The following is a 25,460-nucleotide window of genomic DNA, read 5'->3' as shown; positions in this document are numbered from 1 at the left end:
CGTCCAACATATGTTGAAGATTAGAAATAAGCGACAAGGGTAGCGTCACCTTAGGAGCTTGAACCGGCGTAGTGTCCTGCTTAAAATATTGGTCCTCCTCATCGTTAATGTAATCTTGGCATTTGATGACCAAATCAGATGGACTACGTGCTGCTCTAAATGATTTGTGAACAGAAAATAAACAGTATATTTATTAAGAATCACAACAGCCCTGTACTCTTTATGAGGACAGGGTACTAAGCACAAACCAAATCTCTTTAGCAAATACTTCAAGTGCACAGTTTAAAACAAGTGTCCGGGGACACGGAAAGGTTAAGGCAAGTCGGAAGCGAGGGACTCGGGACCCTAGAGTAAGGAGGCTATGCAGGCACCGAAAGGCCGAGTTACCTAGCCACGAGGGCTGCGGCTGCAAGTCTTACAGGCGTCGGGGTCTTCGCTGACGAGCCAGGAGCCGGAAGAAAAGGAGTTGCTGGCCGGCGACCAGTGATGAATAGTTCGTAGAGATCCAAGCCTGGATCGGAGATTGATGAAACTTGAAAGCAGAGGGGACCAAGTTCGTACTACTAGCCAGTAGTCAGAGGGTACCAGGAAGGCACCAGTTGGCCGTCACCTCGACCAGGTGAGTGGGCGACGCTAGGCTCTGCAGTCTCACAGACCAGGAGGCGTTGTCGGCGACCACGGTGGAGGTGCGAGCTGTCCCGCGACGGGTGTCGCTGTCGGCGTCTTGAGTGGACCAGGAGGGTCCGGGGTGCTTCTCGAAAAGATAGAAGCAAGGGCCAGTCTGGAGCAACCAGACCGGCAGTGTTGATTTTCGGATGTCGTCACAGAAGGACACAAGCCAGCGGCAAGTGACCAGACAACGTGCTGAGCAGCGAGCAGAAGGGCCCCACGCAGATCGTGGAGATGCTGGGAGACTGCACTTCGGTGCTGGAGCGGCTCAGGGTCGGGGCTTCTCGGACCCCAGAGCACTCACCAGAGAGTTACCTCGATGGTCGTGCTGGTTTTTAAGAGCGTGCAGGTTCTGATGATGGCCGGTCCCTCGAGGTCTCGTCGCACCCACAGATCACAGCTGAGCTGATGACGTGGGTAGAGGTCAGAGGTGCCAGGGAAGCCGGTTTCTCGTCGAGCTGGGCCGTCGGATTCCTTGAGGAAGGACTTACAGCAAACCGCAGAGTTCTTAGATGGTGCCCGCTGATGCAGGGTGACTACTCCTTAGCCACAAGGGAGAAATCTTAAGAAGAGTCTTGAAGTCCTTTTGTAGAAAGTATTCTTGATTCAAAGATGATCTAATTTGGAAGGGTCCCCGCTCCGGCCTTTATCCTAAAGAAAGGGGTGGGTACATGACTAGGTCCTGCCCTAAGGGTGGGACCAGGAAGGGGGGTAGTTACACCCCTCTCCCCTGCCGGACTTTCCCCAGGCCAGGGCTGTCGCCCCTGGAACTGGTTCTAACCGGCAGATGCGTAGTGAGCACCGGGGTGCCACTCCGCAGTCACCTTCTCGCAAAAGCCCTACCTACCCAGAATACACAAACCCTGTCTGGGACGGTGCGAACACCGCCCTCGACAGGAAACCCTTTGTCCAAGCGCTCCTCGCTGGAAGGACTCCCAGCAGCAGGAGGTCAGACTCGTGTCTGTGGTGGCAGCATCCATTTTGTGGAGCTGAGGCTTTCGTTAACTTTAACCGGGGTTCACAGTTACGTACATGTCGTGTCCCTCTAGAAGGGCGGAATGCTAACCTCGTCGCCAGAGTTGGTGAGAGGGCAGCATCCCGATTCGTATGACACCTTACTCGACATGTCTTGATAACGCGACACCGAAGTTACCGATATGGTACGCGTTATCATGGAACAGCCATTGGGTCTTGATTCCGCAAGCTGCAACCGGGCTCGGCTCGGGCCAGAGCTTAGTTCACACGAGCCCATGCACTCTGCCTTCAGGATTGTCAAGGCCTGCCATAGGAGTGACTGATAGGAACTCGGGTGTCCATTGGAGGGTTAGATATAGGGCTACTATATCTAAAGCAAAGGGTGATTACACGACTTCGCCCCAGCTGTCATGCAGCCAGTTGTGTCAAATTTAGGAGGCCAGCCAGGGGTGGCATAATACATGCTGCAGCCCCTGGCGGCCCTGGGTACACCTATGCCCTGAGTTACAGGGTCTGATAAGGTGGCCCAGTACCAATTGGTAAATGCACCTAGGGTACATCTCGTAATTTAGAAAGAGAACAGCCAGGCTGTGGGTCTGATTGGCAGGCCCGCAGCCAGAGAAAGTCGTAAACCAGTGAAACAAAAGCAAAAAATCTGGGTGATCATAGGATTGCAGACCCTACTCTCCTACATGACCCCCCCCCAAACGTCGGAACAACTAGCTAACCTTGACCAGGTGAGTCTTCTTGTTCTAAGTGGAAATATCTGGAGAGCCCATCGGCATTGCCATGATCAGTACCAGGTCTATGTTCCACTGTGAAGTCCATCCCCTGTACGGAAATGGACCACCTAAGCAGTTTGGGGTTTTCACCCTTCATCTGATTTAGCCACAAGAGGGGCTTATGGTCGGTCAGAATCTTGAAGTGAGTGCCAAACAAGTATGGCCTCAGCTTCTTCAGGGCCCAAACCACAGCAAAGGCCTCCCTCTCAATAGCTGACCAATTCTTCTCTCTAGGGGTCAGCCGTCTGCTTATAAAAGCAATGGGCTGGTCTTGACCATCAAAATTCAGTTGAGAAAGAACAGCTCCCACACCCAACTCAGAAGCATCTGTTTGGACAATGAATGGTTTGGAGTAGTCCGGACTCTTGAGGATAGGCGCCGTGCACATGGCCTGCTTTAGGTCATCGAATGCTTTTTGACAGCTCGCTGTCCACTGAACTTTTTTTGGCATTTTCTTACTTGTCAGTTCATTTAATGGTGTCACGATGGAACCATAGTTCCTGACAAACTTCCTGTAGTAACCAGTCAGGCCCAAGAAAGCTCGAACCTGAGTCTGGGTGGTTGGAGGAGCCCAGTCCCTGATTGACTGTATCTTGCTCTCCAGTGGCTGAACCTGACCTCCACCTACAAGGTGGCCCAGGTATACAACCTGTGTCTGCCCTATCTGGCACTTGGTGGCCTTGATAGTGAGACCTGCTGCTTGCAGTGCCTCTAACGTCTTCCGCAGGTGGACCAGGTGATCCTCCCAGGTGGAGCTAAAGACAGCAATATCGTCAAGATACGCCGCACAGAAGTCATCCAGCCCAGTAAGGACGTGATTCACCAACCGTTGGAAGGTGGCAGGTGCATTTTTCAGACCAAAGGGCATCACCACGAACTGATAATGCCCACCAGGGGTTGAAAATGCTGTTTTAGGCTTGGCGTCCTCAGCTAACCTGATTTGCCAATACCCAGCTGTCAGGTCAAACGTACTTAAGTAGTTGGCCGAAGCCAATCTATCGATAAGCTCGTCTGCCCTTGGTATTGGGTGGGCGTCAGTCTTAGTGACTGCATTGAGACCCCTGTAGTCTACGCAAAACCTCATCTCTCTCTTACCACCCTGGGTGTGAGGTTTCGGCACTAGAACTACGGGACTAGCCCAAGGGCTATCCGAGGGTTCAATGACTCCCAGCTCCAACATTTTCTGCACTTCACTTTTGATGCAGTCTCTAACGTGATCAGGCTGCCTGTAGATTTTACTCTTTACGGGCAAGCTGTCACCAGTGTCGACCTCATGGGTGCACCAATCGGTCTGACTGGGTGTCAGAGAAAACAGATGTCGGAACGACTGAAGAACCTGTTTACAGTCGCTCTGTTGATGTTCGGAGAGGCTGCCACAAAAGACAACACCATCTACCGAGCCATCGTCAGGATTCTGAGAGAGCAGGTCGGGGAGAGGGTCACTCTCCTCTTCCTGTCCCTCATCTAGGGCCATGAGCAAACTCATGTCCTTCCTGTCGACATATGCTTTTAGCCTGTTGACATGAAGCACCCTGTGGGGGCTCCGGGGAGTTCCCAGGTCGACCAGGTAGGTGACCTCTCCCTTTTTCTCCAGGATGGTGTGGGGCCCGGACCATTTGTCCTTGAGTGCTGCTGGGGCCACTGGCTCCAACACCCACACCTTCTGTCCGGGCTGGTAAACAGTCAAGACAGCCTTTTGGTCATGCCAAGCTTTTTGGAGTTCTTGGCTGGCCTTAAGGTTTTCGGATGCCTTCTCCATGTATTCAGCCATCCGCGAGCGGAGGCCGAGCACATAGTCCACTATGTTGGTTGCAGGCTTTTTGAGAGGTCTCTCCCATCCTTCCTTCACCAAACACAGGGGTCCTCTTACAGGATGCCCGTACAAAAGTTCAAAAGGGCTGTAGCCAACCCCCTTCTGTGGGACTTCTCTGTAGGCGAACAAGAGGCAGGGGATCAGGACGTCCCATCTACGCCGAAGCTTTTCCGGTAGTCCATGAATCATCCCTTTTAGGGTCCTGTTGAATCTCTCAACAAGCCCATTGCATTGTGGATGATAGGGTGTAGTGAACTTGTAGTTGACACCACATTCCTTCCACATAGCAGTTAAGTAGCTCGACATAAAGTTTGCACCTCTGTCGGAGACGACCTCCTTAGGGAAGCCCACTCTGGAGAATACTCCAACTAGGGCTCTTGCCACAACAGGTGCTGTAGTGGTCCTAAGGGGAATAGCTTCAGGATACCTGGTGGCATGATCCACTACCACCAGTATAAACTTGTGCCCTGATGCTGTCGGTGGTTCCATGGGACCGACGATGTCGATCCCCACCCGTTCAAAGGGCACCCCCACCACAGGCATTGGTATAAGGGGGGCCTTTGTCGTGCCACCTGACTTACCACTGGCTTGGCAAGTGACACAGGAGCGGCAAAACTCCTTGGTATCTTCGTTCATGTGAGGCCAGTGAAAGTGCGAGACAAGCCTGTCCCACGTTTTCGTCTGGCCTAAGTGACCTGCTAAGGGAATCTCGTGGGCCAAGGTAAGTAGGAAACCACGCTGAGACAAGGGGACGACCAGCCTCCTGGTCATGCCAGGCTTGGGGTCTCTTGACTCAGTGTACAGGAGTCCATCTTCCCAGTATACCTTGTGGGTACCTGTGGCGTTCCCAGCAGCCTCAGCAGCAGCCTGCTGTCTGAGGGGTTCAAGAGAAGGGCAGTCTAACTGGTCCTTCCCCAGATCTTCCCTTGAGGGTCCCCCTGAGCCCAAGAATTCAACTTGATCAAGTTCGAACTCTCTCGGCTCAGTTTCCCTCAATTCCTGTAGGTCAGCCTCCTCTGAGACTTGATCCTCGACCTGGGGCAAGGGGGAAGGCGCAGCCTTAACCCTACTGCTCTTTTTCTTGGGAGGTGTCTGGTCCGTTGTTCCAGGATCCAGCACCTGTTCAGTGGGGCATTTCCTGACCTGTGACCTAGTCACAGCGAACACATGTGCTGGCAAACCTAACATTTCCATGTGAGTCCGGTGCTCCACTTCTGACCATTGTGACGACTCCAAATCATTGCCCAACAAACAATCCACTGGGAGGTCTGGACTAACTACAACCTTCTTTTGGCCAGTTACCCCTCCCCAGGAGAAAGCTACAATTGCCATACTGTGATTGGTAGTGACATTGCTTGCATTGGTCACCAGGAATTCTGTACCTGGCATGATCTGTCCAGGGTCCACAAAGTTAGGCGTCACCATGGTGACGCTGGCACAAGTGTCCCTATAGGCCTGAGCCATCTTTCCATTTATGAAAGGCGTCTGTCTGTATTTGCCCAAAGTATTGGGGCTTACGTCAGGGGACACGTCCACGTCCCCTGTACTGACAAGGACAGCCTGAGTGAGTGTGCCAACTAAGTTGTCACGCCCCTCAGAACCCAGGGTTAACCCTACTAAACCCTTGGGAGGCGCACTACCACTGCTGACTGTACTAGGGGGCACAGGTGCCTTAGGGGCTGCAGTGGCAGGAGTCTGCCCTCCTCCTTTCTTGGTGCACTCACTAAACCAGTGAGATTTACTTTTACAGTACTGGCACCATCGTTTGGATTGGCCTTCTTTCTTCTTTTGGGGAGCCTGACCCCCACCCTCTTTGGGTTGTTGGGGACCTGTCGAAGACTTCTGGTCATTTTGTTCCCCCTTAGAATCTTTACCCTTCTGGTCTGCTTTCTTCTGACCACCTTGATTCTGGCCCTGGTTCTGTTTAACTCTCGTACGAACCCATTTGTCTGCCTTCTGCCCCAATTCTTGGGGAGAGGTCAGATCCGAGTCGACAAGATGCTGATGCAACAACTGGTTCTGACAATTGTTTAAAATTTGTTCTCTCATCATCAAATTGTACAATCCTTTGTAATCAGTAACCTTACTGCCCAGCAACCAGCACTCAAAAGCCTTAGTGGCACAATCGACAAAATCAGACCAGTCTTGAGCCTGCGTTTTCTGGGTATCCCTGAACAGCACCCTGTACTGCTCAGTGGTTAGGCCGAACCCTTCAACGAGTGTATTCTTCAAGACTTGGTAATTGTTAGCGTCCTCTACCCTTGTGGTGAGAAGCTTGTCTCTTCCTTTACCTTCAAAGGAGAGCCACAAGATAGCTGCCCACTGACTCTGGGGAACACCTTGCACAGTGCAGGCCCTCTCCAAAGCAGTAATCCATTTGTGGATGTCGTCCCCTTGCTTAAAGGGGGGCACTATCTTCCCAAGGTGTTTCGTATCGAAACTCTTTTCCCTATTGCTAGGTACATTGCTGCCACCAGTGGGGACTGCCCCACTTAACTGTTGCTCTCTAGCAAAAGCAAGCTTTTCTTTGGCCAGGGCAAGTTCTTCCCTTTCGATCCTCAGATTAGCTGCCCTTTCCTTAGCTTCGTACACTCTCCTCTGAGGGGACGTCATCCCTCTTTGAGAAGAGTTGCGAGAGCCATTGGTTCGAACGGATCTGTTAGAGCCTCTTGATAGAGACCTAACTCGTCCATTCCCAATGTTAAGCGCACCTGACAGTAGCGCCGGGGGTCCCCCAGTACCACTATCATGTCTGCTTAAGTTGGACCGTGTCAGTCTGACGACTTCTACCTGTCCCTTATCTGCCTCGTCCCCAGAGAGATCCTCATCCTCATCCTCCTCGCCATCTTCGTTCTCAGTTGCGAGGTGAATGAGGTCAGGATCGTCCCGGGTTCCCTCGAGGGGAGGCATGCCTCCCTCTGGATTAGAAGGGCTAAGAAGCTTCTCAGCCTTTCTGGCATCATAAGTCTCTAGGAGACCAATCAGAAAGGAGGTGGTGGGGTTAGCCCCTTGCTTAATCTTCCTAGAGGTACATACTTGTCGTAACTCATGGAAGTTAAGCGCAGTATATCTTGACGTGATGACCTGTGGAGGGTCAACTGACACAAGGGGAGACTCAGAGTTTCCTCCTTTGTCCGACATACTGTTTCTAGTGTGGTGTAAGTGATGCACCTACCTACACTATGTGTTTACCTACTTTTCCCTTGCTAAGAGTTGTAGCCAAGGTGTGCTAAGCCTTGAGGAGCTACAACAGCTGGTTCAGTAGAACTCAGAGTATTCTAAGCTTTAGTTATATGTACTAACAGTACTTGTGTGATCTTTCAACAAGATATTCTTAGGATACGTGTGGTAAAACAACAGCAAGCTCAAATCCCACCCGCTGCTCACCAATGTGAGAAGTTGGCCCGATATGCAACGTTCGCTATTCTAGCGACCGCTATGTATCGTTCCAACGACCCTTATGGTGTTTGGTTGTAAGTCAACCTATAGACCAGCTATCCTAGTAGCGTGGATACGAGCAGTCTAAGGCTAAAGACTCGAGAGGGCGCGTTAAGCCAGCTGTTTACCACACATGTACCCCTTGAACACCCAGTGAAAGGACACCACACAAGTGTTATGAAAATAAACAGTATATTTATTAAGAATCACAACAGCCCTGTACTCTTTATGAGGACAGGGTACTAAGCACAAACCAAATCTCTTTAGCAAATACTTCAAGTGCACAGTTTAAAACAAGTGTCCGGGGACACGGAAAGGTTAAGGCAAGTCGGAAGCGAGGGACTCGGGACCCTAGAGTAAGGAGGCTATGCAGGCACCGAAATGCCGAGTTACCTAGCCACGAGGGCTGCGGCTGCAAGTCTTACAGGCGTCGGGGTCTTCGCTGACGAGCCAGGAGCCGGAAGAAAAGGAGTTGCTGGCCGGCGACCAGTGATGAATAGTTCGTAGAGATCCAAGCCTGGATCGGAGATTGATGAAACCTGAAAGCAGAGGGGACCAAGTTCGTACTACTAGCCAGTAGTCAGAGGGTACCAGGAAGGCACCAGTTGGCCGTCACCTCGACCAGGTGAGTGGGCGACGCTAGGCTCTGCAGTCTCACAGACCAGGAGGCGTTGTCGGCGACCACGGTGGAGGTGCGAGCTGTCCCGCGACGGGTGTCGCTGTCGGCGTCTTGAGTGGACCAGGAGGGTCCGGGGTGCTTCTCGAAAAGATAGAAGCAAGGGCCAGTCTGGAGCAACCAGACCGGCAGTGTTGATTTTCGGATGTCGTCACAGAAGGACACAAGCCAGCGGCAAGTGACCAGACAACGTGCTGAGCAGCGAGCAGAAGGGCCCCACGCAGATCGTGGAGATGCTGGGAGACTGCACTTCGGTGCTGGAGCGGCTCAGGGTCGGGGCTTCTCGGACCCCAGAGCACTCACCAGAGAGTTACCTCAATGGTCGTGCTGGTTTTTAAGAGCGTGCAGGTTCTGATGATGGCCGGTCCCTCGAGGTCTCGTCGCACCCACAGATCACAGCTGAGCTGATGACGTGGGTAGAGGTCAGAGGTGCCAGGGAAGCCGGTTTCTCGTCGAGCTGGGCCGTCGGATTCCTTGAGGAAGGACTTACAGCAAACCGCAGAGTTCTTAGATGGTGCCCGCTGATGCAGGGTGACTACTCCTTAGCCACAAGGGAGAAATCTTGAGAAGAGTCTTGAAGTCCTTTTGTAGAAAGTATTCTTGATTCAAAGATGATCTAATTTGGAAGGGTCCCCGCTCCGGCCTTTATCCTAAAGAAAGGGGTGGGTACATGACTAGGTCCTGCCCTAAGGGTGGGACCAGGAAGGGGGGTAGTTACACCCCTCTCCCCTGCCGGACTTTCCCCAGGCCAGGGCTGTCGCCCCTGGAACTGGTTCTAACCGGCAGATGCGTAGTGAGCACCGGGGTGCCACTCCGCAGTCACCTTCTCGCAAAAGCCCTACCTACCCAGAATACACAAACCCTGTCTGGGACGGTGCGAACACCGCCCTCGACAGGAAACCCTTTGTCCAAGCGCTCCTCGCTGGAAGGACTCCCAGCAGCAGGAGGTCAGACTCGTGTCTGTGGTGGCAGCATCCATTTTGTGGAGCTGAGGCTTTCGTTAACTTTAACCGGGGTTCACAGTTACGTACATGTCGTGTCCCTCTAGAAGGGCGGAATGCTAACCTCGTCGCCAGAGTTGGTGAGAGGGCAGCATCCCGATTCGTATGACACCTTACTCGACATGTCTTGATAACGCGACACCGAAGTTACCGATATGGTACGCGTTATCATGGAACAGCCATTGAGTCTTGATTCCGCAAGCTGCAACCGGGCTCGGCTCGGGCCAGAGCTTAGTTCACACGAGCCCATGCACTCTGCCTTCAGGATTGTCAAGGCCTGCCATAGGAGTGACTGATAGGAACTCGGGTGTCCATTGGAGGGTTAGATATAGGGCTACTATATCTAAAGCAAAGGGTGATTACACGACTTCGCCCCAGCTGTCATGCAGCCAGTTGTGTCAAATTTAGGAGGCCAGCCAGGGGTGGCATAATACATGCTGCAGCCCCTGGCGGCCCTGGGTACACCTATGCCCTGAGTTACAGGGTCTGATAAGGTGGCCCAGTACCAATTGGTAAATGCACCTAGGGTACATCTCGTAATTTAGAAAGAGAACAGCCAGGCTGTGGGTCTGATTGGCAGGCCCGCAGCCAGAGAAAGTCGTAAACCAGTGAAACAAAAGCAAAAAATCTGGGTGATCATAGGATTGCAGACCCTACTCTCCTACAGTCCTGCTTAAAATATTGGTCCTCCTCATCGTTAATGTAATCTTGGCATTTGATGACCAAATCAGATGGACTACGTGCTGCTCTAAATGATTTGTGAACATCTTCTTCAGAGTCTTGCTCCGAGTCTGTGGCAAACAAAGGCGAGGGAGGTTGCGGATCACTGGAGATGGAAATCTGGTCCACAGGCACCTTGCGGCGTTGGTGAAGAGATTGAACATCGGCAGATGCAGTGGACGACAATGGCAACATTGGCAGTGAGGCAAACGTAGAAGAAGTCGTCGATGGAGCCACACTGGCAGCATCCGGTATAGTCGATGGTACCGCCGTCGACGGTAATGGCGTCAACGGAGTTGACGATGAAGATGACTTCTTTTTTGTCGACGGAACAGTCGACGGTGTGGTCGTCGACGGTGTGGTCGTCGACGGTGTGGTCGTCGACGGTGCGGTCGTCGACGGTGCGGTCGTCGACGGCGCGGTTGTCGGCGGTGCAGTCGGCAACGAGGCTGTCGACGAATGTGATTTCTTCACACCTTTCGTCGACGATGACTTGGTCGACACCGGGAAGGCTTCTTCGTTGACCACGATGCAATTGGAATGATAGAAGGCACAGTCTTGAAACTAAGTGTTACCTTCATCGACGACGAAGACGTGGACGAGACAGACGTCGACGATCCAGAAGCAAACGTCGTCACCGTCGTCGTCGATGATCCGGAGACGGCAGATTTCATCGTCGGAACGACTGTCGACGGTCCCGTCGACGCAGAAGCATGTTTTTTCACAAAAACATGAGCAGAAGATGCAGTAGACACCTAAGAGCCAGGTCTCGTAGGTGTGGACGTAGTAGGTAGAGGTGAAGACACCGCAGGGGCCAAAGAAAGAGACATCTTCCTCTTCTTGATGAAAGGTGAGGGCAACTCCTGCACACTACTGCGTTTAGATACTGCTTTTTTCGGCATCCGAAAGTACACCATCCTTGTCCTTGAGTCTCTGAAGCCATAAGAGAATGCGGCCTTCCCTGTCATTTAGAGATTTTGTAGAGAAAGTTCTACAGAACTTACATTTTCCCACTTCATGGTCGGGGTAAAGACAGTAAATACACTTACTGTGTGGATCCTCTGAATAAAGACACAGCTTCCCACAAGAAGAGCAAGGTCTGAAGAGAGACTTCTTACTTGTAGACATTTTGAAAAGCACAGGAAAACCTGAAGAAACTGAGAAAACTGAGCAGAGCTCAGGGAGACTCCCTTACACACGACGTGCGGTAGAAAATCTGAGGTGTTGAGCTCTGAGGAGAAGGTTCTGGAGGACTGCTGGCGCCTGATTGGCTACAGTTTGGACCAACATGATGACAGGAATAGGCTACAAGTGTTTTTCTCTATTCATGGATTCCTATGAGGAAATAGGCCTAGGCATTTACTGCCTGTTTTCTAATATGTATTTCATCTGTTATGTTTTACATTTACATATTATTGGTATGTTATTGCTATTTTATTTACCGTGGGACTCCCACTCCGACGACGGGGAATATTCAAGCATGTGAATCTATGAAAAACACCCTAATACTGGAGAAACCCTCTCCTTATCCGGAGAGGCACGACAAACTCTGATAGACACTGGATGTCTCCAAAGCGTCATACAACCTCAGGCTCTTGTGGGAGGAGTAAATAACACCACAGGAACTGTGAACACATAGTGTGAGCATGGAGACATTAGACAATACCCTACCAGGGACATATCTGTTTAGCATGACCCTTCGATCGACCTGGTGTCTCTCAAAGTAGGACTGATTTCCAAACTGCCTGAGCCTCATGTTCTGGGTACTGACTTCCCATATATGGACCGATTGATACAGAATAACTAGGTAGAAGGGAATGAATGGAGTAAAACAACTCCCTTTTCTCAACTAACGGATTAAGAATGTCCCCAAGGAAAGCCTTGAAATGGTAAAGGACAAAAGAAAAAAGAAAAGAGAGCCTGGGCACGGATTGCGTTAGCACAGTCTAACATTTCCAACATTTGGGAGCACGATCGCGGATTTCATGCAGCCCGAGAAGGAAGATCCCACATTGCGAGAGGCATAGAATAAAGCTTCTCCCACAAAAACCCATGTCCAGTAGGTCCACAGTTCTTTTTTAAAAAAGAGATTGTTATATTGAAAGGGGGGGAAGGACAGTCTACCACAGTTACTTGTCCCACAGCCCTACTGGGAAAGGTCCTAATTCTCGCTCATAGTCATCTACCTGGGGGAGAGACAACCCAAAAACTATTCTATAAAAATGTTATTGGCCTGGAATCTACCACCAGGTCAGTAAATATTGTCAAGATTGTCCGGGATGTAAAAAATAGACGATAAGCCCCTATGAAAGTGCCACTAAAACCCTTACCTGTAATAGATGAACCATTCACAGGAGTTTGAATGGACATAATTGGACACCTTCTCCCCTCACGTAGCAGACATTGATATGTCCTAGCTCTGGTAGACTATGCAACCGATTCCCTGAGGCCGTAGCCTTAAAACAACCAAATGCCACACATATCGCGAAGGCAATGATTAACATTTATTCATGGGTGGGATTTCCGAAGGAAATCATATCCGATCAAGGAACACCCTTTGTCTAACGCTTAATGAAACAGGTTTGTCAACAGCTGAACATAAAACAAATACGCACAGCAGCTTACCATCCCCAGACAGACGGATTGGTGGAAAGGTATAACGCTACCCTCAAAACCACATTCAAGAAATTACGAGAACTGGAAGTCCGGAAGTGGGAAGCAATGTTACCATTTGTCCTATTTGCCATCTGTCGTAAACAACAAAAGAGTACGGGCTACTCCTATTTCAAACTCTTGTATGGGAGGCAGCCCTGCACATTGTTAGACATGATAAAAGAAGACTGGGAAGATGAATCTGTGGAGCTAGACCTCTCTCCCTGAGTATGTCTGTAACCTAAAGTCCCACTTCCAGCAAATTAGAAGTATAGTTAAAACCCAATTAGAACTGTCCCAAGAAGCCCAGAAACGCCAGTATGACGAGAAAAACCCAAGAAAGAACCCTTGAAATAGGTGCCCTGGTCTTATTAATGATGTCTACATCAGACCATAAACTACCAGGACAGTGGCAGGGTCCATTTAAAGTCCTTGCTAATGTGACGGCCATGACTTATCGCCTTGAGCTTGATCCTAAGAACAAAAGGAAAACACACATTTATCATATCAACCTATTAAAAAAATGCGTAGGGCCCAAGCCTACCATACTAGAAAAAACAGAAAATACTACTCCTCTGTATCAACAAAGCATAGATCCTGACTTGCCTATCCAACAACAACAAGAGCTAGATGAGAGACTATAACCTTTACAAAATTTATTTTCGATAACCCTTGGAAAAACAACCGTGACTTGCACGCTATACATGCGCCCCTATGAAAAAGGTACCATTGCACCCATATCATATTCCCGAATCCAGGCGGGAAGCCATTGAAAAAGAAGTACAACAAATGTTAAAAATGGGAAGAATCGAGCCATCCAATAGCGAATGGAATTTGCCCATTGTAATAGTACCCAAACCTGATGGCTCTATTAGGTTTTGTATTGACTTCAGGGAGATTAACAAAATATCTCAATTTGATGCATATCCCCTACTATCATGGTTACGGCGCCTTGCCATTCCGTAGTTACCTCTAGACAGGATCAGAAGACCGAGATCCTCACTTCCGGGTGGAAGCCGAGAATCGGTCTAGTCTTTGAAGAACCTCCCTCTCCAACGAGGCACTTCCGGGGGATTCGCATAAACTCTGCGTTTCCCGCCGGCTTGATGCTTCGGATTCTTGCCGGAAATCCTGGTTCGAGTTCCTGTCCGAAGAAGCCTTGCTTCTAAAGGTAGGACAGAGGACGCCTGGCTCACCGCGTCCATTCTTGGTTTCCGCTTCTTCGGAATCACCCGTTTTTCTCCCAGCGCTGGAGCGCTTTCAATCTTCCTGACATTGCCGCGCCTGACGCTCTTGTACTTGATTGGTTATGCACGTGCAGGGGCACTTGTGGTTCTCTGGTGAATCCGCGCTGGAGCGCTTGTGTTGGGCATATTGTTTCCGCGCAGGAGCGCTATATTTGTTTCACGACTAGTCCGCGCTGGAGCGCTTATCCTTGATTATTATTCACGCGCAGGGGCGCTTTAGATTTTTATGGCAATTCCACGCTGTAGCGCTTATAATTGCCATTTTGTTTCAGCGGAGGAGTGCTTTATGTTCACATGACATTGCTGCGCAGGAGCGCAGTTCTTGGAGTACATAGCAACGTGCCTTATCTTTGGTTTGGTCATTGCTGCGCAGGAGTGCTTGCATTTGATTCCTTATCTTTCAGGAGCACCTATACTTTCCTTGGCTGCGAGGTCTTCATAAGCCATGGTGAGTCTTCTATCAGTTGGGTCTCTTCTGAGTGTGTTTAGAGATGTACATAGGAAGAGGGTGGTATGGTTTTCCTTCTAATCGGGTCTCTCTTGTCTCCCCTTCGTTGACATCACGGTCCTACCAGAACCGCTTCCTCAAGCCTACTTCCCATTATTATTTGGCTCCTTTCCCTAGTTCCATCTCATCCCTGCCGGGTACATCCTTCCATACGGGGTCAGGTGGGTACAGGGGCTGTAGCTCTTGTGGTCTCTGCGGAATCACTTCACAAGCAAAGGTAAGCCTTGTGGGGTGCCTGACACCTACCCCGAGTGGATGATTGAGAGGTTAGGCAAGGCTCAATACATCAGTACTTTAGACCTATGTAAGGGATACTGGCAAGTGCCCTTACAAGGACAGGACAAAGAAAAAAAACGCCTTTTCCACGCCTGGGGGACTATACCAGTTTACCTGCTCCCTTTTTGACTCCACGGAGCACCCACCACCTTTCAGAGGCTTATGAACATGAACCTTAAGCCTTATGAGACTTTCTCAGCCACCTATATAAATGAGATAGTCATCCTAGTGATTCTTAGGAACAGCACCTGGCCCATTTTTCAAAAGTAGTTCAGGCATTGAAGGACGGTGGTTTAATAATAAACACCCCCAATAGTCACTTAGCAGCCAAACAGTGAAATATTTAGATACCTCCTGGGTGAAGGGTACATCAAACCACACAAGGAAAAAGTAGCGGGCATTTCTAATCTACCATTTCCTCACACAAAAAAGGATCTTCAGGCCTTTCTGGGCATCCTGGGCTATTATAGAGGGTTTATTTCCCCCTTTTCCCAAATGGCAGCCCCTCTAACTGACCTCCTAAAAAAAGATGTAAAAACAGAGAAAGAACTCAAACAACCCTCTACAAAGACCCTACGAGCCTTTCAACAATTAAAACAATCCCTGACAACCGAGCCCCTGCTCCTCAGTTCTGATTATACTAAACCCTTCATTCTACAAATAGATGCCTCAGAATGTGGCTTAGGGGCTGTCCTCTCTCAATAGATTCATAAGGGCATGAAAAAGCCATTCTATACATAAGTCGCAATCTGTTTCCACAAGAGAAAAATTACGCAGTAGTGGAGAAGGAAGCTTTGGCCATCAAATGGGCCATGGAACCCCTAAGGTATTATCTTGAGGGTCAGAACTTCACTCTATACACAGATCACGCTCCCCTAGAGTGGCTCGCATGGAACAAAGGACATAATGATAGAATTTTACATTGCTTTGTGGTCCCGCAACCCTTCATTTTTACAACACACCGATTACCTCTCTAGGTACCCCTTGGATTTGTTTCTTGCAAGCAACAAAGTTAGGAAAGGGGGATCTGAGGGAAAAAGGCAAGTACTCCCCGACCTGAAGGAACGCAGCAGCCATCACAGTCGTAGAAGAGAGAGGAAAAGGTTAATCAGTGCCTCCTACACTCTCCCGGACAGGAAGAAGACCCGCTGGAGAACCAATCAGTGGCGTTGTTGGGCGGAGACAAAGACGGCACAACATCAGAAAAGGAGGAGGCTGAGGACAGTAAGCGGAACGAAAAGGAGCCAGAGAACGCCGGGAGGGAGGGAGACGCTGTGCACCGCAGGAAAACCAGAGGAAGGCAGGACACAATCACCCGAAGCGGAAAGATCCGAGTGAGAATGCAACAAAGAGGACAAAACGAGTGAAGATTGGAGTGAGGACTTACGGACTCCCCCCATGAGAGGCACAGATTGCCGCTGCAACTCAGGAGAGCTGCGGCAGTGGCGGTGAGTGTGCATCAGTAGGGAAGCGGGGTGGGGAATTGCTGTTAATGTTATGTGCCTTTTTTTCCCCATTTCTTTTCTCCCCTAGTGTACTGCACCTGCACTCGACGGTAGCATGAGGAACCAGATTCAAAAGACCACTCAAGCACAGGTCCAGTTTGAGTGCTAGGTTTATTGAGGACATTAAGAGATGATTTGTTTTGCATAATAAGAAGGGTAATCAATATCATTATATTTTGGACGCATTGCTAGAAGGAAATACTGTCTCTTGTCACACACCAGAATTCTTGTGGGGATATTCTTTTCTTTAAGATCCACTTTGGTCTGTTCTCAGCAGAATAGCTAGTAGAGGGGGAACATCCTTTACAACGAAACCCTTACATCGCTGTACCATTACAACGCAGATTAAACAATGAAAGTCGTTACAACAACTTTCGCTGGAGGGCGCTCTAGGATAGGGAATAGTTTAATTTACTATCCAACACCTTCCCTACTATCCACGGGGGCTGGAGTTGGAATAGAAAATTAAACTATTCACTATCCAGCGCCCCCAACGCAAGTCCTTGTAACGACTAGCGTTGTAAAACCAGCATTGTAACGGTACACGTTGTAATACCACCCGTTGTACCGTCATACATCCTAGTAGAGTGTGGATGGGAAGATAGGGTAACGGTCAACTTGTAACCCTCCCGGAGCACTTTTCACTCCTCCCATCCAAACCACAGAGAATGTGTGAATGTGTCTCTTCCCTACCTGTTCACAACTGAGGGTGGTAAAGGCTACTATATCAACAACTTCCCAGAGAAAACAGACTCACCCAAATACTTGCCATCATTTTCTCCTCTCTCCTGAGACTCCTGGGGACCACCACGTGGAAACCGAAGGGAACCGGCCATCGAGAGAAGGGCAACCTACACAAAAGTGACGAACAGGAGAATCAGTGAAGCCTTAAAAGAAAGAAACAATTGGACATCAAAAGAATAAGAGATTACCGTTTCATAAGGCAGAGAATTGACTTTAACAATAAAGAATGCAAAATTGCGAAGTATATTAAACCTTCTAGTTTCTATTTCGGCCCATCGCTCCCACAGGCCCCTTTTGGCAATATTACTTCGATCAGATCTGGACTCACCTATTGCGGGATGCAGAGATCTTGAGAGTTGTCAAACAACTTCTGGCTGGTAAAGCGGCTGGGCCAGCTGCAATACCCTCATCAGTTCTATAAAGTTTTCTTGAGCATCCTTTTAAGTTATGTTTTGCAGCTGGCAAAGTATGTTGAGGAGACAGGGGCAGCCCCATGATCTTGGTGCAAGACCTTTATAATTGTATTTTTGAAGAAAGGGAAAGACCCACTGTATTGCTCTTCTTACTTAATCTCTCTGATTAACTGCAATACCAAAATCTGTACCAAAATTCTGGCATATTGTATTGCCTCCAGAATTGCAGGGTTTGTGAACAGCATGCAGCATGGGTTTGTTTCACATCGAGAGACCACAGCTCATACCTAATGTAGCTGCAATATTTGATGTGCACAGAAATTAGGTTTACCTGTTGGTATGATTATGGTCAACACTGGAAAAGCATTTGATCGGGTATCCTGGCCTTTTTTATTGGCAAGGCTCTCCACAATGGGTGCTGGATCCCAGATGACGGCTAGAATTCAGACTATTTATTCCAATTTGTCAGCGCGGGTGGTTTGTTTCATCTCTGAAATTTTGGCTATAAAAAAGGGGGAATTCACCAGGGGGTGTCCTTTATCCCAACAATGATCCGCGCTGTATCTTGAACCATATCTACTTCATTTACGAAAGTCAGGGCAGCTGGAGCTGCTAAGGATCAGTGCCTTAACAAATAGTATTGCAGCTTATGCAGAGAACTTGGCAGTGTTCACATCTTATCCACCTGTGTCCTTGGTGACAATCGAGAACAAGGCTCTAATATTTGTAGCCCTATTATGTCATAGATGCAAATTCTTTTAATCCAACCTAGCCCATAAGGTGATCAGTGATATGTAGAATATGTACAATGATTGGGAGTTTAGCTCTCTCAAGCGGTTAAGGATATTGTGCCACTAAATTATAAACCTGTTCTGGAGAAATCTAGGCATGTATATGAACATTGAAATAGATTACTACTGCTTTTGGGGTGCTGCAATTTGATCAAAATGGTGATCCTTACTTAATTTTTATACTTACTTAAGAGCTATTCCTTTATACTTAACATTTGCTTTCCTCTCTCAGGTTGAAAGGTTCTGGGCCCAGATCATCTGGCAATATAAGTATCCCTGTTGTGCAATTTGGATCTTACAACTCACCAAAGATAAAGGTGGATAATTGCTCCCAAAGTTAAAGTATTATTTCTGGTTAGCTTTTTCGGAGCATATGTCTCAAGTGATGATTTTTCATGAGTCTTGGCACTTACAGTCCCTATATTTTGAATGTTGTCCAAGGGTGAGGTTTCACGACCCATCATACTTCAAGTACACTCGCTTTAAGACCCTTCTGGTGTTCTATCAGGTTTGGCAAAGTTTAAACATTAGCTTTTCAATCACCCCTTTAATTCGATATATGCTCCTATGGTTCAACCTAGATATTCCCTCTTTTTCTTACTGTTTGCACTCAATAGACTGGTCTAGGTCGTGCCTACAATCAGTAGGCCAGCTGTTCGGGCGACCCAGATTCTTTATTTTTCTGATTTAGTTACCCAGTTAGGAGTTCGCAGCACAGGTTTTTTTTAAAAGTATTTACAGATTTTAAAAAAATAGCACAATCAAGTTAGGATGCTGAATTGTACACCGTGTGTTGAACTACTGTGCAGCGCTCACAGTAAAGGGAGGATTAGTCAATTTTACATATTACTAATGCCGAACCAGCCAGATAATGTATCTACGATATACTCTAAATAGACTCGTAAATTGTTATAAGTGGGCACTGACACAGTCAAGGAATCAAACCAGCTGAATAATCGATTTGTAAATTTATCTCAGATGAAGATCCATCATTTTAAGATTCTTCAGGATATTTACTATACTCCGAACTGACTATTTAATTGGGGTTATAGGACTAACTCAGAATGTTATTGATGTGGTGAGCAGGGGGCAGTCACTTTGCACACTGTTTTCTAGTGTAGGGCATTGCATCATTACTGGCAAGAGGTTTCTGATGAGATCTCCAAGATTATTCGAAGTCTTATTTCACTATCTGCTCAGCCGATTATTCTTGGAACATTGGGGGAGTTCCCTCGGGCTTTAAAGGTATTGCTTTTGTAATTATTTTAATGGCTAGGATCCTGGTTGCGCAACATTGTCTTGATTAGTTGGTTTAAGCAGTTACTGGATATTTATGGGTTAGAGCTGTCTGTTGCTAAGAGGAATCCTGCAAGGAAATATTTAAGGCAAATATGGGCGCAGGTGGATATACATGCTGTGGCTGGAAGCGGGGGAGTTCCTAGATTTTTGGTCTAATTGGCTGCTCATCTCATCTCCTCTTGACCTTTCTTCTCTATTTTTGTGTTAGGCAGTGTTACTCTGTTGCACTTGCCGGTGTTAAAGTGCATGGAAAATTAATTAAATCTTTTAAAAAAGAGAGAAAATGATCATAGAGGTGTTTGCTAAAGGAGGAAGTGGCATGGCACTGGTCAGGCATAAATTATATGTTCAGGCTCATAGTTGAGCTATCTCTCCTTCTACCCTTAGGGCAGGCATCAGACACCTCCGCTATCCCTCAGGTGACAATGTTCAATTGTGCGAAAAACAGACAAACAACAAACGACCCCTATGCTGACCTATAAAAAATGGTATTCAATGACAACCTGATAGATGGTCAGAGATGCCCATCAGTCACCACTCGGAACTGCCCTTCATCATCTGGGATTTTTCCAAAACCATCTATACAGATGTGTTTTTTTCAGACAGAAAGAGACCAAGATGTTAATAGATCTCTTCCACTGAAAAAACCAATAGTATGGTATACCACTCCTTGAGACTGGTGAGTGGTAGAGTATGGTGTGACTGGGTGAGTGCAGTGCAGAAAAACCTGTACGTGAAAAAATAAAATAAAAAGGTGTGTTTAAAATTGGATGAGGGAGCATAGAACAGATTTTATTCGGATGATACTCACTCCGCCAATATTAAAAATGTGTTAAGACAGTTTGAAAAATGCGCTGTCTAGAAATGGAACCAGGTCGACATGTTTCAGCAATACGTGGACGCAGTTGTTCTTGCTTTCTTCAAGACCTTACAACAAATAAATGCTAATGCAAGTATAAAAGAAATAATAAGTGACAACTAAGAAACAAAGTACACAGACAAGTACTGAGATCACCTGCAGTCTCCAGGTGAAGAGTCTTGTCTTTTTCTTACAGATTATGTCGTTCACATAGCTTGTAAGAAGTGAAGACCTCACCCCACCAGGCAATGGCTCAGGAGTAGAGTGAAGCACCGCTCTATCCGTCGGTACTTCGAAGCTGGCGTCTGAACACACTTGTTTTACCTGTCGCTGCTACCGACAGGGATCACAGATCCCTGGAGGTCCTGCAGAGGTCTGAGGCCCGCAATAATGCTTTGTGGTGCCGCTGCAGCACCACAAAGCATATTACGAGTTTCCTCACTGCCACAGTTTTCATGGCGGTGAGACTACTGTGAAAACGATGGAGTGAGGGGCGAGGGGCGACAAAGGAAACAGAAGGCAAAAGGTCACAAGAATACAGGGGGAAATGAGTGGCACAGAGGAGGAAAGGTCCCAAGAAAGAGCAGAAGAGGTCATAAAAAACGGGGAGAAACGAGTGGCACAGAGGCAGAAAGCTCACAAGAAAGGGCAGAAAGGTCACAAAAAAACGGGAGGAAACGAGTAGCACAGGAGGCAAAAAGGTCCCAAGAAAGGGTAGAAAGGTAAAAAAAAAACAGGGGGAAACGAGTGTCACAGAGGCAGAAAACTCACAAGAAAGGGCAGAAAGGTAAAAAAAAAACCGGGGGGAAACGAGTGGCACAGAGGCCGAAAGGTCCCAAGAAAGGGCAAAAAGGTCACAGAAATGTAGGGGCAGCTAAGCAACAGAAGGCAAAACGGCCAGAGAGACACGGGGGCCGCGAGGGGAGCAGAAGGAAAAAACGGGCAGAGAGACACGGGGACAGCAAGGGAGAGAACGGGCACAGGTGGTGCTGTGCGGAGGGAGGCTGTTACCTGAGCCTATATTAGGGTATCCATATAGAATTTAACACCTACCCCTCCACCGACTGGACAACAGAATTCAAATTCTAAACGTACTACTAGGCTGACTAGGCATTGGCACGGAAATAACTATAGTAAAAAAATAGTAATCATGCTAATACGATGTTTTTAAAATTCTAAAAATCTTTAAAAATGAAAAAGGAAATTGTCACTCAAGCTATAGCTCTAATATATTGATATGTATAGTTCCAACTACTACAAGCGTCTGAAAGCCATGCAAGTCCATAAAAGTGTCAATTTGTTTTTGAGTTTCAATTTTAGTTTGTTTAAAGAATTTCTTCCAGCACCAAATGAGCCAATTGTTTATGAGTCCTGGCTGGTAGACGCAACATTACTGTTGCCTGCGACGATCCCTGTAACACCTCACAGATTACGTCAATTGAGCACAGATGATTTTCTATACTGCCTGCAGCCAATGGTGAGGCAGCCTGTGCGCCGTCCAAGGCCTGGGTTGTCAGTGGAGGAGCCGGTATCCATTCCAACAGGAGCTGTGACTAAAATGTCCTCCAAAAATGCTTCCAAACACAGAGTGTATAAAGTTTGGTATAACTCAGAGAACCATCTGAACGGTGCTTAACAGTCCTGAACCTATGTTCTTAAATAGATGGACTATATTCGTCGTATCAGACATGGTAAAGACACGATTTACTATTTCTGTGAAATGGAAGGGGCAGTTCGTACGTTTGAGTGCCTGTATCTCTGCTGAAGACCTTGCGATCTGGAAATCAAAAGTCTCTCGAACGGATATTAAGGGCACGGTCTTCTGTAGAAGCATGGCCTTCATTCTGCTCTAAGTATCAAACCATATTAAAGAAACATTTAGTGAAGGCCATAACAGTACCTCCCTGACTGTATGTGTTGGTGGAAACTGTTAGAAACGGGACCCTGGCCGGCCAAGACTCGCGTCGAGGTCAGTCAGGGATCGCCATTTCTAAGTGTCAGGGCAAGGGAGTCACACACCAAGGCAACCCCCACTCGCCCTCTAGGTAACGTGGCGCGAGCAGTCAAGGCTAAACTTGGAGGCGATGTAAGTTAAGTATTTGCGCACGCACCCCAGCAACAACAACCAAAGGCCCACCACAAAGAAACACTCCACACAAGGTTATGTAAAAATAGCCTTTGTATTATAATAAATATACATCAGATAAAACACACATCTTGTTACACTGTGCCAACAGGCACGGGCGGAATTTACAAGGGATATTTGTACAGGACAGGGCCTCTTGGACCACTGTCAAGGGTATCAGCACTTTTAGAAATAATACTTTCAGTAATAGTGTAGGAGAGTAGGGTCTGCAATCCCATGATCACCCAGATTTTTTTGCTTTTGTTTCACTGGTTTACGACTTTCTCTGGCTGTGGGCCTGCTAATCAGACCCACAGACTGGCTGTTCTCTTTCTAAATTATGACATGTACCCTAGGTGCATTTACCAATTGGTACTGGGCCACCTTATCAGACCCTGTAACTCAGGGCATAGGTGTACCCAGGGCCGCCAGGGGCTGCAGCATGTAGTATGCCACCCCTGGCTGGCCTCCTAAATTTGACACAACTGGCTGCGTGACAGCTGGGGCGAAGTCGTGTAAACACACTTTGCTTTAGATATAGTAGCCCTATATCTAACCATACAATGGACACTCGAGTTCCTATCAGTCACTCCTATGGCAGGCCTTGACAATCCTGAAGGCAGAGTGCATGGGCTCGTGTGAACTAGACTCTGGCCCGAGCCGAGCCCGGTTGCAGCTTGCGGAATCAAGACCCAATGGCTGTTCCATGATAACGCGTACCACATCGGTAACTTCGGTGTCGCGTTATCGAGACATGTCGAGTAAGGTGTCATACGAATCGGGATGCTGCCCTCTCACCAACTCTGGCGACGAGGTTAGCATTCCGCCCTTCTAGAGGGACACGACATGTACGTAACTGTGAACCCCGGTTAAAGTTAACTAAAGCCTCAGCTCCACAAAATGGATGCTGCCACCACAGACACGAGTCTGACCTCCTGCTGCTGGGAGTCCTTCCAGCGAGGAGAGCTTGGACAAAGGGTTTCCTGTCGAGGGCGGTGTTCGCACCGTCCCAGACAGGGTTTGTGTATTCTGGGTAGGTAGGGCTTTTGCGAGAAGGTGACTGCGGAGTGGCACCCCGGTGCTCACTACGCATCTGCCGGTTAGAACCAGTTCCAGGGGCGACAGCCCTGGCCTGGGGAAAGTCCGGCAGGGGAGAGGGGTGTAACTACCCCCCTTCCTGGTCCCACCCTTAGGGCAGGACCTAGTCATGTACCCACCCCTTTCTTTAGAATAAAGGCCGGAGCGGGGACCCTTCCAAATTAGATCATCTTTGATTCAAGAACTACTTTCTACGAAAGGACATTCAAGACTCTTCTCAAGATTTCTCCCTTGTGACTAAGGAGTAGTCACCCTGCATCAGCGGGCACCATCTAAGAACTCTGCGGTTTGCTGTAAGTCCTTCCTCAAGGAATCCGACGGCCCAGCTCGACGAGAACCGGCTTCCCTGGCACCTCTGACCTCTACCCACGTCATCAGCTCAGCTGTGATCGGTGGGTGCGACGAGACCTCGAGGGACCGGCCATCATCAGAACCTGCACGCTCTTAACCAGCACGACCATCGAAGCAATTCCCTGGTGAGTGCTCTGGGGTCCGAGAAGCCCCGACCCTGAGCCGCTCCAGCACCGAAGTGCAGTCTCCCAGCATCTCCACGATCTGCGTGGGGCCCTTCTGCTCGCTGCTCAGCACGTTGTCTGGTCACTAGCCGCTGGCTTGTGCCCTTCTGTGACGACATCCGGAAATCAACACTGCTGGTCTGGTTGCTCCAGACTGGCCTTTGCTTCCACCTTTTCGAGAAGCACCCCGGACCCTCCTGGTCCACTCAAGACGCCATCTTAGGCCCACCACGTGGCCCTGAGATTTGCCAAGGGTTGTTGCCCCATCCTGGGCCCAGCGACGCCGACAGCATCATCCTTCGTGGGACAGCTCGCACCTCCGCCGTGGTCGCCGACAACGCCTCCTGGTCCGTGAGACTGCAGAGCCTAGCGTCGCCCACTCACCTGGTCGAGGTGACGGCCAACCGGTGCCCTCCTGGTACCCTCTGACTACTGGCTAGTAGTACGAACTTGGTCCCCTCTGCTTTCAGGTATCAACAATCTCTGATCCAGGCTTGGATCTCTACGAACTATTCATCACTGGTCGCCGGCCAGCAACTCCTTTTCTTCCGGCTCCTGGCTCGTCAGCGAAGACCCCGACGCCTGTAAGACTTGTGCAGCCGCAGCCCTCGTGGCTAGGTAACTCGGCATTTCGGTGCCTGCATAGCCTCTTTACTCTAGGGTCCCGAGTCCCTCGCTTCCGACTTGCCTTATCGGGTCCGCCCGAGACCTTAAACTTTCCGTGTCCTCGGACACTTGTTTTAATTGTGCACTTGAAGTATTTGCTAAAGAGATTTGGTTTGTGCTTAGTACCCTGTCCTCATAAAGAGTACAGGGCTGTTGTGATTCTTAATAAATATACTGTTTATTTTCATAACACTTGTGTGGTGTCCTTTCACTGGGTGTTCAAGGGGTACATGTGTGGTAAACAGCTGGCTTAACGCGCCCTCTCGAGTCTTTAGCCTTAGACTGCTCGTATCCACGCTACTAGGATAGCTGGTCTATAGGTTGACTTACAACCAAACACCATAAGGGTCGTTGGAACGATACATAGCGGTCGCTAGAATAGCGAACGTTGCATATCGGGCCAACTTCTCACATTGGTGAGCAGCGGTTGGGATTTGAGCTTGCTGTTGTTTTACCACACGTATCCTAAGAATATCTTGTTGAAAGATCACACAAGTACTGTTAGTACATATAACTAAAGCTTAGAATACTCTGAGTTCTACTGAACCAGCTGTTGTAGCTCCTCAAGGCTTAGCACACCTTGGCTGCAACTCTTAGCAAGGGAACAGTAGGTAAACACGTAGTGTAGGTAGGTGCATCACTTACACCACACTAGAAGCAGTATGTCGGACAAAGGAGGAAACTCTGA

The sequence above is a fragment of the Lissotriton vulgaris genome, chromosome 1_1 (genome assembly GCF_964263255.1).
Source record: "Lissotriton vulgaris chromosome 1_1, aLisVul1.2, whole genome shotgun sequence".
NCBI classification, from domain to species: Eukaryota; Metazoa; Chordata; class Amphibia; order Caudata; family Salamandridae; genus Lissotriton; species Lissotriton vulgaris.
Note: the sequence above shows the minus strand (reverse complement) of the source record.